Raw genomic sequence first — 12,411 nt, forward strand, 5'->3', positions numbered from 1 at the left:
GGAGATGTAGAGTCAGTATAGATAGAACTGAGGAATTGTTAGGGTAAAAACACCCTAATGGGAGTTATCTACAGCCCCCCAAACAGTAGCCTGAATATAGGGTGCAAGTTGAATCAAGAGTTAAAATTGGCATGTAGCAAAGGTAATGCTACAGTGGTTGTAGGAGATTTCAACATGGAGGTAGACTGAGAAAATCAGGTTGGTACTGGACGCCAAGAAAGAGAGTGGCTCCATGATGGATTTTTAGAGCAGCCTGTACTGGAGCCTGCAAGGGTGAAGGCAATTCTGAATTTAGTGTTGTGTAATGAACCGGATTTGATTTAAGAGAACTCAAGTGAAAGGAGCCATTAGGAGGTAGTCACCATAATATGATAAGTTTTAATATCTTTAGTCTAAGGGGGACCCGTTGGGTCTCGTCCCCTCAATGTGCGATTGCAGAGGGGCGGCCTTCAGCGTCACACACACACACACTAACCACCCGCTTGATATTATATTATATTCGCTCCTTTTACCCCATCCCCCACCCTGTCCACTCACGCATAACCCCCAACTGCGCAAGCGCGGCTAGAGTGGAGGGTGGAGAGGGAGGGGAAAGGGGGTAGAGAGGGAGAGGGAGGGGGTAGATATTGAGGGGTGGGTGGGGGTGCGGTATCACATAACTCGCAGCTCGTTGAGAGCAGCGCCCAGCAGGCTGCGCATTGAAACCTCTGCGTAGCTTGCCGCGAGGAACAGAGGCATTGTGACGTTGGTTCAGCTCGTTAGATTTTAAAAAGATCTCAGATTGGTGAACAATTTTAGTATAAACTTCGGGAAATAATTAATCAAATTTTCAGATGAGGCGATTTTCGGGATTATGACGTAAATCTCTACCGGAATATGTAAAGATTTCACCATTAACGCGTCGGGTTTTCGAGGAGATGTGAATCAGACAAACAAATACACACACACACAAATAAATACATCCACATCCAAGATCAGAGTTTTATATTACAATAAATATGAGAGAGAGAAAGGAAAATCGAAAGTGTCAGTATTGCAGTTGAGCAAAGGGGACTATGGAGGCATGAGGAGGAGCTGGCCAATGTTGACTGGAAAGAGACCCTAGCAGGGATGACAGTGGAACAACAATGGCAGGTATTTCTGGCAATAATACAGAAGGTGCAGGATCAGTTCATTCCAAAGAGGAAGAAAGATTCCAAGGGGAGTAAGGGGCGACCGTGGCTGACAAGGGAAGTCAAGGACAGTGTAAAAATAAAAGAGAAGAAGTATAACATACGAAAGATGAGCGAGCAGCCAGAGGATTGGGAAACTTTTAAAGAGCACCAGAAGATAATTAAAAAGGCAATTTCGTGAGAAAAGATGAGGTGCGAAGGTAAGTTGGCCAAGAATCTAAAGGAAGATAGTAAATGTTTTTTTAGATATGTGAAGAGGAAAAAAATTGTTAAACCAAATGTGGGTCCCTTGAAGACAGAAACAGGTTAATTTATTATGGGGAACAAGAAAATGGCAAACAAGTTGAACAGGTACTTTGGATCTATCTTCACTAAGGAAGACACAAACAATCTCCCATATGTACTAGTGGCCAGAGGACCTATGATGATGGAGGAATTGAAGGAAACTCACATTAGGCAGGAAATGGTGTTGGGTAGACTGATGAGACTGAAGGCTGATAAATCCCCAGGGCTTGATGGTCTGCTTCCCAGGGTACTTAAGGAAGTGGCTCTAGAAATCGTGGATGAATTGGTGATCATTTTCCAATGTTCTATAGATTCAGGATCAGTTCCTGTGGATTGGAGGGTAGCTAATGTTATCCCACTTTTTAAGAAAGGAGGCAGAAAGAAAACAGGGAATCATCCACCAAAAGCAGTCATGGTGGCGCAGCGGTAGAGTTGCTGCCTTACAACAAAATGCAGCGCCGATGAGACCCGGGTCCGATCCCGACTACGGGTGCTGTCTGTATTTAGTTTGTACGTTCTCCACGTGGGTTTTCTCCGAGATCTTCGGTTTCCTCCCACATTCCAAAGACGTACAGGTTTGTAGGTTAATTGGCTTGATAAATGTAAAAAATGTCCAGTATAACATTGTCCCAGTATAGTCCCTGGTGGACTCTTCGGAAGGCACAAGGTACAAGCCTGACATCGGTGGTGGGGAAGATGCTGGAGTCAATTATAAAAGATGAAATAGCGGAACATTTGGACAGTAGTCACAGGATCGGTCCGAGTCAGCATGGATTTACGAAGGAGAAATCATGCTTGACTAATCTTCAGGAATTTTTTGAGCATGTAACGAGGGAAATGGACAAGGGAGAGCAAGTGGATGTAGTGTACCTGGAGGGGATGTAGGGGAGGGGGGGGGGGGGGGTATAGGCGAGGGGGGGGGGGGAGGGGGGAGGGAAGGGGGGTGTAGGGGAGGGAGGTGTAGGGGAAGGAGGGGTTGTAGGGGAGGGGAGGGGAGTGTATGGAAGGGGGCATGTAAGGGGGTGTAGGGGAGGGGGCCTGTAGGGGGTGGTGTAGAGGGGGGGTGTGGGGGGGGTGTAGGGGAGGGACAGTGTGGGGAGGGGTTGTGGGGGTAGTGGTAGGGGATGTATGTGTGAGGGGTTGGTGTGGACCCCACTCACAGAACACAGCCCCAGCTCACACTCTGCTCACTACGATCCTTCAGCTTTATTCTCGCGGCCAGTGATTGATAATCAGGGTTGATTCAGTCAATCAACCCTGTTCCAGCATTTGAACATTTGATTGAATATACCTTGCTTTCTGTCTGTAACCCATCAATTTTTCTGGTAAACACGGAGAATGAACGTGGCGGGTATGTCGGAGCTCGGGGATGTCACTTAGCGCTAACTGCAGGTACTCGGGAAGACTCGCTAACGGCAGGTAAGCACGGAAAGACTCGTGAAGATTTTTCAGCATGATGGAAAATGTCCACGAGAACCTCCACAGTCTTTGTGTTCCTGAAGGGGCGTCGCCATCCTGGCGAATAACAGACCAATAACCTTTCTAATATTTCACCAATCAGAACAAAACCTATTTAACTTGCAGCAGAGGAGAATGATGAGTAAGGTGGCGAAAAATCGTAGCATTATGGGGGGTCGTTTTTGCGCAAATTTAATAACAATACAGACTGGAAGTGGTCAATATGAGAGTTTTAGTAATAGTATAGATGGGAGATGTATATGCAACAGAGTTTTCAATAGTTGATATAATGGGCTTAATGAGTAATTAGTTGAGAGAGAGGATGCAGAGAGTGGCAGAACTGGGATATAAAGATGCCGAGACACTTAGTAAGGTTGGGGAGAAAGCATCGCAAGTATGTCTTAAGGGAGTTAAATGCATAAACCTTATGAGGGGACAATAAATAGAATGATAGACAGAGGGAGTAATATTTCTCAGGAAGAGCATAGGGAACAGGTATGTGGTGTTTATTCGAACTGGCAAATATCTCAGGTACAGGGTGGCATTCTAATGTTAGCCAACCACCAAGTCCCCAATTGGATATTGAATCAACAACTGAAACAATGGAGTCAGGATATGCAGCCTAATTGTCACCAAAGATCACTGCCTATAGCGAGTCAAGATGCTCAGGGAACATATTATTGGAGTTGTTCTCCATGTTCCACACCAGTTGAAGAATAAGACTTTTTACCCAATACAAGATGCATAATATTGAACAGTCTAAATAGGGAGCTTGCATAACAATGCAAATAGGGAGCTTGCATTACAATGCTCCTGATCACGCTGTAATAATTGATGAGGAACCAAGGGGGCATCAGATTGCACCAATGTCATCAAAGAAGAAATAATGAGTATGATGGAGTCTGGTTGTGGATTTACTCATTATAATAACAGTAGGCTTGTGATTGATGTAAAACCTAATGCTTCTTTTGCGAGTGTTGCTCTATCAATGGGAAAATATTATGTCGCTACCTCTGCTAAGTGGTATGGAACGAATAGCCGGATGTGTATTCTACATGGTCATAATGTCGTAATCCAGGGTATTACGATACAGATCACTATCCGAGACAAGGAATTGATGGTACCGTCAGAGGAAAAATCAAAACAGTAAGCTTGGATTTAGTACGGAATGAGGTGGACGAGACATTAAGAGGTTTTGTTGCACCAAACTTCAACCAATACCACACCTCCACGCTGATTGGAAGGCACTGATGAAGGAGGGTGAGATGGTTATCCGTGACTGGTACGAGAGCACTAAGACTATTCAGAAGCATGATAGAGATGCAGAGGACATTTTGGGTAAATGGACTTGGTGGGACTGGAACTGGGGGCTGAATGCTGATGCACACCCATGGATTAGGAATTTATCACATGTATTGGTATTTGTACAGTTATTGATTGTAATTGTTTTGATTTTGGTATAACAGGAAACAATATAAGTTGAGAACTCTGATGTTAGTTAGACAGGTAGGAAGAGTGGATACAGGCATCAATTAGCTCCAGGTCGGGTATTCAACGGTGTTGTTTAATATGGCTTAATTAGGTGTGGCCAATTGCCAAGAGGAGGAAATGTTGTAAGGAATTTTGAAAATTGTAAGGAAGAAGAGTAGGTCATAGTTTGGTTAACCCTTGAGTTCATATACTGGGGAACATGATGGGAAAATGGCCAAGTATGTAGTCAAAATAGCAAAGCTAAAACATTTTGCTGGAAAACAAGCTTCCTTATCAGAAGGGCGGAGAATAGTTATTTTTAGTTCAGTGTGGGTTCTTATCTGTTGCAATCTTGCATTACAAGCTGCTCTTGGTCAATGTGTTTATCAGGGAAGCCTCCCAAAGGTTAACAAATGACCTCTTTTACGAGGGATTCCATTTGGAGGGGGGATCTGGACATTTATGGCATCTACATGTTAGATATATGGGAGGAAGATTTCTAAACAAGAAACTCAAGATTAAAGTTAACTTTGTGGAAACACAAAGATGAAAAGTTATAGAGACATTGATTAATGATTGGTATTTCAACTTCACAACTAATGATTGTGTCATGAGAGTATAAGAATCCTACAGTTACTGTAGGATTTTTAAGTAGTTTGTGATTGCTTACACTACTTCCCAATGTATATTGCTAAGGCCTTTTATTAAAACTACTTGTTTGATAAACTCACCACTGATTTATGAAAGTAGACAAAAAATGCTGCAGAAACTCAGCGGGTGAGGCAGCATCTATGGGGAAAAGGAGTAGGTGACATTTCGGGTTGAGCGCCTTCTCGATCCAAAACATCACCTACTTTTCTCCATAGATGCTGCCTCACCTGCTGAGTCTCCAGCATTTTTCCAGCATTTTTTGTCTACTTTAGATTTTTCCAGCAAATTTAGATTTTTCCTTCGTAAACTGATTTATGAAATGTTTTATTTTGTGTCTATGCCTATCTGAGTAGATATAGAGTACGGGTAAAGTACAAATTCCCTCTAACAGGCTGGTACTTTTTTCTCTGGAGCATAGGAAACATATTTTCGAGGTTTATAAAATCATGACAGGGATATATAAAGTGATAGTCATGGTCTTTTGCTCAGGGAAAGGGAGTCTAAAACTAGAAGACATGGGTTTTAAAAGGGACTGATGGGGAAAAGTTTTCCACACGGAGGGTGGTGCATATATGGAATGAGCTTCCAGCGCAGAGTAGTAGAGGTCAGTATAATTACAACGTTTAAAAACGATTTGGACAGATACATGTATAGGAAAGATTTAGAGGAATGTGGACCAAATCCCGACAAACAAGATCGGTCATATCAACAATACAGTCGTCATGGATGAATTGGGCCAAAGAGGCCATTTCCATGTTCTATAACTCTGACCTTCAAAACTTTCATCAAAAGTCATTAATAAATATTGTAAATAGTTGAGGCCCCGGCACTGATGCCTGTGGTGCCCCAGCAATTACTGCTCACAATCTAAAATATCACCCATTTATGTTTCATGTTGGTTCACCAATCTTTTACACATGCAGGTATATTATTCACAATGCCTGAAAAAACTGCACCAGGGTTTTATAATTGTAGGCCTTTTCAAAATTATAAAATCAGTTATATTGCTGTTAATTCCTTACACTAGAATATCGCATGGTTCATCAGACATGTCCCAAAATTCATCCTGTCACTTTTTTCTATTAAGAAAACTTTGTTTGGCCATCTCATTCTTTGTTATTCCTCCAGCCTCATTTTCTTCATGGATCCTTTATCACAACAGTAAATCACAGCTCCAACTAATTCAAAATACTTTAAGCATCCACACTCTCACCTCTTCAGAGTTATTTCTGAAACTACCAACTAATTCTTTATTTTTCAGTATTGTAAACTTTTGAATTGAACCACCTGGAGATTGACCCTGGTTGATTTAAATTCCTTATTTGTCGAGAGAAACATTCTCAAATTTCGAGAGTAAAATGTATTCAGAATAAATAAACATATATAAGACAAAAGCAACAAAAATTCTTCATAAACCTTTAGTGTCTATACATTCAATTGTGTCATCTCAGTAATGTTAGCACCCTCTTCATGTGGCCCCCCTGCAGTGATATCCCTTTCCTTTTTTAGGGTTTTCCCCACCAGTTTCACCCCCTTAATGCCTAGCAGCAGAAGAACCCTAGACTGTGGTCTCCCCCCACAGATCTTTAGTGTTGGCTACACCTATCATCAGTGTGTCCCTCAGCATGTACGCCTGCAGTTTGGAATGGGCCAGTCGGCAACATTCTCTTTTGGACACCTCACTCTGCTGGGAGACAAACAGGTTTCTTCATCCACAGAGTAGACATTACCTGGTGTGCGCTGCTTGATGGGAAGGTTGAAGCTTGCTCTGAAAACATTTAAGAAGTGTCTAGATGAGCACTTGAATCACTTCGGCATAGAAGGCTATGGATTTAGTCCCAGGAGATGGGATTAATACAGAAGGGTACCCACTGATCAGCAAGGACGTGTTGGGTTAATTGCCTGTTCCCAAGCGGTACAATGGTCTGTTACACTGTCTACTTTAAGGGGGAGCATGGAAAGTGCCTGTGGGAATGGACAGAAGAATATATTCAGATTGTAATGAGATATGGGTAGTTAAGCAGACCAGAGAGGCAGTAGGAGTAGCCCACCACAACTATTTGTATTATAGCAAAAATCTAGAAGTACTAGAAGAACTCATCTTGTCAGGCCACACCTTGGTGAGAATGGACAGATTATGTTTCTTGTCATGTTGTAGGAAGGAACTGCAGATGCTGGTTTAAACCGAAAATAGACACAAAATGCTGGAGTAACTCAGTGGGACAGGCAGCTTCTCTGGATAGAAGGAATTGGTGATGTTTCGGGTTGAAAAGTCACCCATTCCTTCTATCTATAGATGCTGCCTGACCCCCTCAGTTACTCCAGCATTTTGTGTCTATCGATGTTTCTTGTCAGGTTCCTTCTGCAGTCTAAACACCTGAACACCTCTGTTTAGTCAGCAAGGGTGTCTCTGAACATCCACTAACCTGTCAATTTAATGCTTCTATTCCCACTCTCCCTTTTTGTTGTTGCAATAATTACATTGGAAACATATGGAATTCAAAGTAAAAGCTGGTCTCAGCAATAGCAGCACAAACCAAGATTATCACTATAACCTAAAACCACTACAATCATGATCACTGATAAGAATTCTGGCCTGAGCCGGTCTGCCTGAGGGATGATGTCAGACACATCCATGTACATAACTTGCAGCCAGCCACCACCTTAGCTCAGGGCAGTAAATACTGGAATGTTGCCAATTAAACAAGGAAGTAATGTTCCATTGAAGGCTACACCAGCTTTTAGGACAGCATTAGCTATGTTGCAATGTCAAGGATGCAGCACTGAATTCAAGAATTTTCATGTAACCAACCTTTCCCATTTGTGCCAGAAATGGTGCGAATTCTTAAAGAATCATGCTATTGTCATTCGACCTTTCCCTCTCCACATTTGCTGCCTGACCTGCTTGGACCTGCTTGGAATTTTCTTTTAGTTCAGATTTCCATCAACTTCGTTGCAATTCCAATAATTCCTCCTCTTTCTCATGCGCCCTAATTCATCTGCTGCCAATACACACCTCCTCCAAACCAATTCGCTGCAGTTTACAGACCTATATCATGCTCTCTCAACAGTCTTAATCTGTCGTTCAGTTTCATTCTCCACTTTGTCAAAGACATTCCCTTTGTTTTCTCCATTCCTCCTACTTCTCTGCAACTTTAAATGCGTTAATTGTCTAATTTTCCTGGTTCTGAGAGAAAATTCGCCACCCTGAAACATTAACTCCATTTTTCTCTCCAAGTACACTGCTTAAATACTTTCAGAGTTGACTGTTAAGCTTTTTTTTTTAAATTACGATATTATATTATATTTTAATGGAATAGACCAGCAGGATATTCCCAAAACCATGTTCTTGTTAATTTGTCAATTTTAGAGAAAATAGAATAGTACAGAACAGAAACTATTCTATTCTGCCTGCACGTGATCCCAAGATAGTGCCTGCCTGCGGCGATTTTTGCAAAGCACCAGAAACAGAAAAGGATTACCTGCAACTCCCACCAACTCACCTGGATCAGGAAACCAGCAGAATTTGGTGCCGTATCGGAAAAGCTGCTTGGCCACCTAAAGGCTCTTGCGATTTCCCTCTGCTGCAGGAGCCCCGGACTTTAAACTTTCCCACGCTCGCTGGAAAACACCTGACCCGACGGAGGAACGCAGGTACTGTACCTGGAAACTCCTGGATGACCTCCAGAGCCGACGAGCTAGGTCTTCCAGGAACAATGAAGCTGGAGCTGCCGACTTTGAGGGAACCCCAGTTCGTAACGGAGCTGGAGCAATTAAAGAGCGCACCCCCAGAGGTGAGGACAGTACAGAGCTGGTCGGCGGGGGGCACACAGAGGAACAACTCCAGGATTGTTTGTAGTCTGTAGACTGGGCAATGTTCAGGGACTTGGCAACGGACCTGAATGAATACGCCACAGTCGTTACAGACTTCATAAAGAAATGTGTGGAGGACTGCATCCCTACAAAAACCTTCCGGTGTTTCCCAATCAGAAACCTTGGATGAACTTTGAGATCCGCACTCTTCTGAAGACCAGACACCAGGGATTCACGTCTGATGATACAGCGGCCTACATGAAGTCCAGATACGACCTTGGTAAAAGACCATCAAAAAGGCCAAAAGGGACTTCTGCTCCAAACTGGAGGATGAGACGGATGTTCGGCAGCTGTGGCGGGGCCTGAATGCAATAATCTCCTACAAGGCGAGATCAGGAGGTAGCTTGAATGTCAGCATAGCATCACTCCCTGATGGGCTCAATGCATTTTACGCATGCTTTGATAGGGAGAACACTGATGTGCCTGCCCGAGCCCCCATTCGCTGTGATGGTATTTCAGTCACAGTCACAGAGGCCGATGTCAGAAAATCCTTCAGAGGGGTGAACCCTCGAAAAGCGCCTGGACCTGATGGTATACCTGGTCATGTCCTAAAAACCTGTGCGGACCAATTGGCTGGAGATCTTAAGGGCATTTTCAACCTCTCACTGCTGAGGTCTGAGGTTCCCACCTGCTTCAAAACGGCATCAATTATACCAGTGCCCAAGAAGATTAAGGTGACGTGCCTCAATAACCATCGACCAGTGGCATCGGTGGTGATGAAGTGTTTTGAGAGGTTGATCATGGCACAAATCAACTCCTACCTCGACAAAAACCTGGACCCACTGCAGTTCACTTACCGCCACAACAGATCAACGGTGGATGCGATCTCGCTGGCTCTCCACTCCACTCTGGACCACTTGGACAACAAAAACTCATATGTCAGACTCATATTTTCATTGATTACAGCTCGGTATTTAATACAATCATCCCCTCCAAGCTGGTCACCAAACTCGCAGAACTGGGTCTCTGCCCATTCTTCTGCAATTGGATCCTTGACTTCCTCATTCACAGACCACAGACAGCTCGTATTGGTGGAAATGTGTCAGACTCCATAACAATCAGCACGGGAGCTCCTCAAGGCTGCGTGCTCAGCCCCCTGCTGTACTCAATCTATATCTATGAACAGCCGACATTTGCCGTGGAGATTTAAAGATCCAAAATATCGGGAATTATCGCGTTTGCTCGCTGAATTTCATCAAAAGTAAGGCATTATTAACTTACTTTTGGTGAAATTCAGCGAGCAAACGCGATAATTCCCGATATTTTGGATCTTTAAATCTCCACGGCAAATGTCGGCTGTTCACTTCCGCTGTGGTCCACCTTCAGTTCCCTCTTGTAATTACCTTACTTTCTATCTTTTTTTTTGCCTGAAAATTTAGGTCGCTGTGCTTCACGGTCACCCCGACTAGCACAGAAAATTTCAGCTCAAAAATCGGCCGTTTTCCATGTTTTTAACGGGTGGGAAAGTGCGCGTTTCCCCATTCACTAACATGTACCGATGTGACATATGTCCTCCAGTTAAAATTTTCGGTCACGTGAGGGGGGATCTACGCTCATTTGACCTTTGGTGAAATCACCCTATCTCACACACAAAAACTTCCCCCGCAATGTCAATTACCCTGCGAGTCGGGTCGGTTCCGGTTACTACAAAATCAACTCAAACGCTGCTTGTGAGCCATTTAAAAAATAAATGATTTAAAAAACATTAGAAAAGACAATTACCAGAGTCAAATTTTATTCTTGACAGAATTATGAATCTAATTAATTATTGAGCTGACAGAATTATGAATCTAACCCTATATCACACACACAAACTGCAACATTGATTACACTGCGAGTCGGGTCGGGTCAGGTAGGCTCCGGTTACTAAAATGGGCGGGTGAAAATGCCCAGGATCCCCTCCGTAGCTACTACACGTCAGCCCATTGTATTTCGCAGGAGTGGCCTATCTTGCTCTGCTTTAAGATCTTTGGTTCCCACCACACTGCCCCCAGGCAAGATTGATATAGATATGCCATTTATTGTCACTATACATGTACAATGAAATTAAAAGCTGCTCGTACTCAGTGCATACATATAATTTAGTACAAAAAACAAGAAACAGAAAACAAAAACAGAAGGGAGAAGGAGGGGGGGGGGGGGGGGGGGGGGGGGGGGATAGGTGCACAATTCTGCGGCGCTATATACATATATACAGATGGAAATCCGGGTGTTGGGCTGTGAAGTCAGTGCATGTGTGAATTTGAATTAAGAGTAGTTATAATTTTCGGAAAACAACTATTCCTGAGTCTATTTGTCCTGGATTTGATGCACCTATAGTGCCTTCCAGAGGGCAGCAGGTCGAACAGTCCAAACGCAGGATGGGAGCTGTCTTTGATGATATTCTTTGCCCTGCTAAGGCAGCGGGAGGTGTAAATATCCATCAGGGAGGGGAGAGGGCAACCAATGATCTTCTGTGCTGTCCTAGTTACCCCCTGAAGCTTCTCTGATGCGCTACCAGCCTACACTAGGCAATACACAAGAGTCGCGTACACTAGGTTGCAACTAGGATCCTATCGCGCTCTATCGCCGCAGTTCACTTGATTTCCATCGAATCCATTTTCCTGGATTTAAAACAATTGACTGATCAACCGGTTGTAAAATTAGATTTGACTCTGCCAGGGAAAGACAACCGCGCCGTCTAAACCCCTATTCCAGTCTAGTTCCCTTTTGGCCACCCAACCCACTTAACCCCATAAAAACTTCCACCCGCCCTCATTTCCCTTTCATGAAATATGTGTAGGTCCACATCGCTATTGCTCCCAGGCAAGTGATTCCTTCAGCAGCCCTGTCTACGCGAGAGTCAATCCTCAGACATTGGAATAAACGACTGCTCAGCCTCTCATGACAAGCGCGACTCCCCTGTTCGCCAACCTCGTCCGGTCCAAGTGCTTACACCATCTGTATCTACTGGAGCTGGTCCGAGTGACGGGAGCCCGCCCGCTACTCCGCAGCCTCCACCGGGAATGTTAGATTAGATTTTTTTAACATCCACTTACGTTTGCAACAAAGTGAAAGAGGGGACACGAGGAGCCGTAGATGCGGAGATCTGGGGCAAAACGCAAAGCGCTGGAGAAACTCAACGGGTTGGGCAGCATCTGTGGAGGGAATGGAGAGACAAAGGTCGGGATCTTTCTTCAGACTGTTAGAACAGAGTGAAAAAAGCTGGTAAAGAGAGGTGAGGGGGAAGGGTGGGAGAGGTGGAATTACCTGCTCGTTTTTGCCCCACCTCTTCCCTTCACTTCTCATTACCAACACTTTAACCAAAAGTTTTAAAAGTCTGTCGACTTTTTAAGACCTATATCATGCTCTCTCAACAGTTTTATTCTGTCGTTCAGTTTCATTCTCCACATTGTCAAAGACATTCCCTTTGTTTTCTCCATCCCTCCTTCTCTGCCAATTTAAACGAGTTAATTTTCTAATTTGTTTAAGAAGGAACTGCAGATGCTGGAAAATCGAAGGT

General features: G+C 43.8%; 1 protein-coding gene across 2 annotated transcripts in view; it reads right to left on the bottom strand.

The window, feature by feature from the left end:
- LOC129713270 (glycoprotein-N-acetylgalactosamine 3-beta-galactosyltransferase 1-like) overlaps positions 1 to 12,090 on the bottom strand; it is a 39,027-nt gene extending 26,937 nt beyond the window's left edge. Inside the window, exon 1 of one of the 2 annotated variants that reach the window (XM_055662244.1) lies at positions 11,948 to 12,090. The gene's annotated coding sequence lies outside the window, so the exon portion shown is untranslated. Of the gene's footprint in view, positions 1 to 9,706; positions 9,726 to 11,947 lie in introns of those variants that run through there. The other variant, XM_055662253.1, reaches the window with a different exon arrangement.
- Between the last annotated feature and the right edge of the window lie 321 nt (positions 12,091 to 12,411).

Source organism: Leucoraja erinacea, chromosome 2, assembly GCF_028641065.1.
Source record: "Leucoraja erinacea ecotype New England chromosome 2, Leri_hhj_1, whole genome shotgun sequence".
NCBI lineage: Eukaryota > Metazoa > Chordata > Chondrichthyes > Rajiformes > Rajidae > Leucoraja > Leucoraja erinaceus.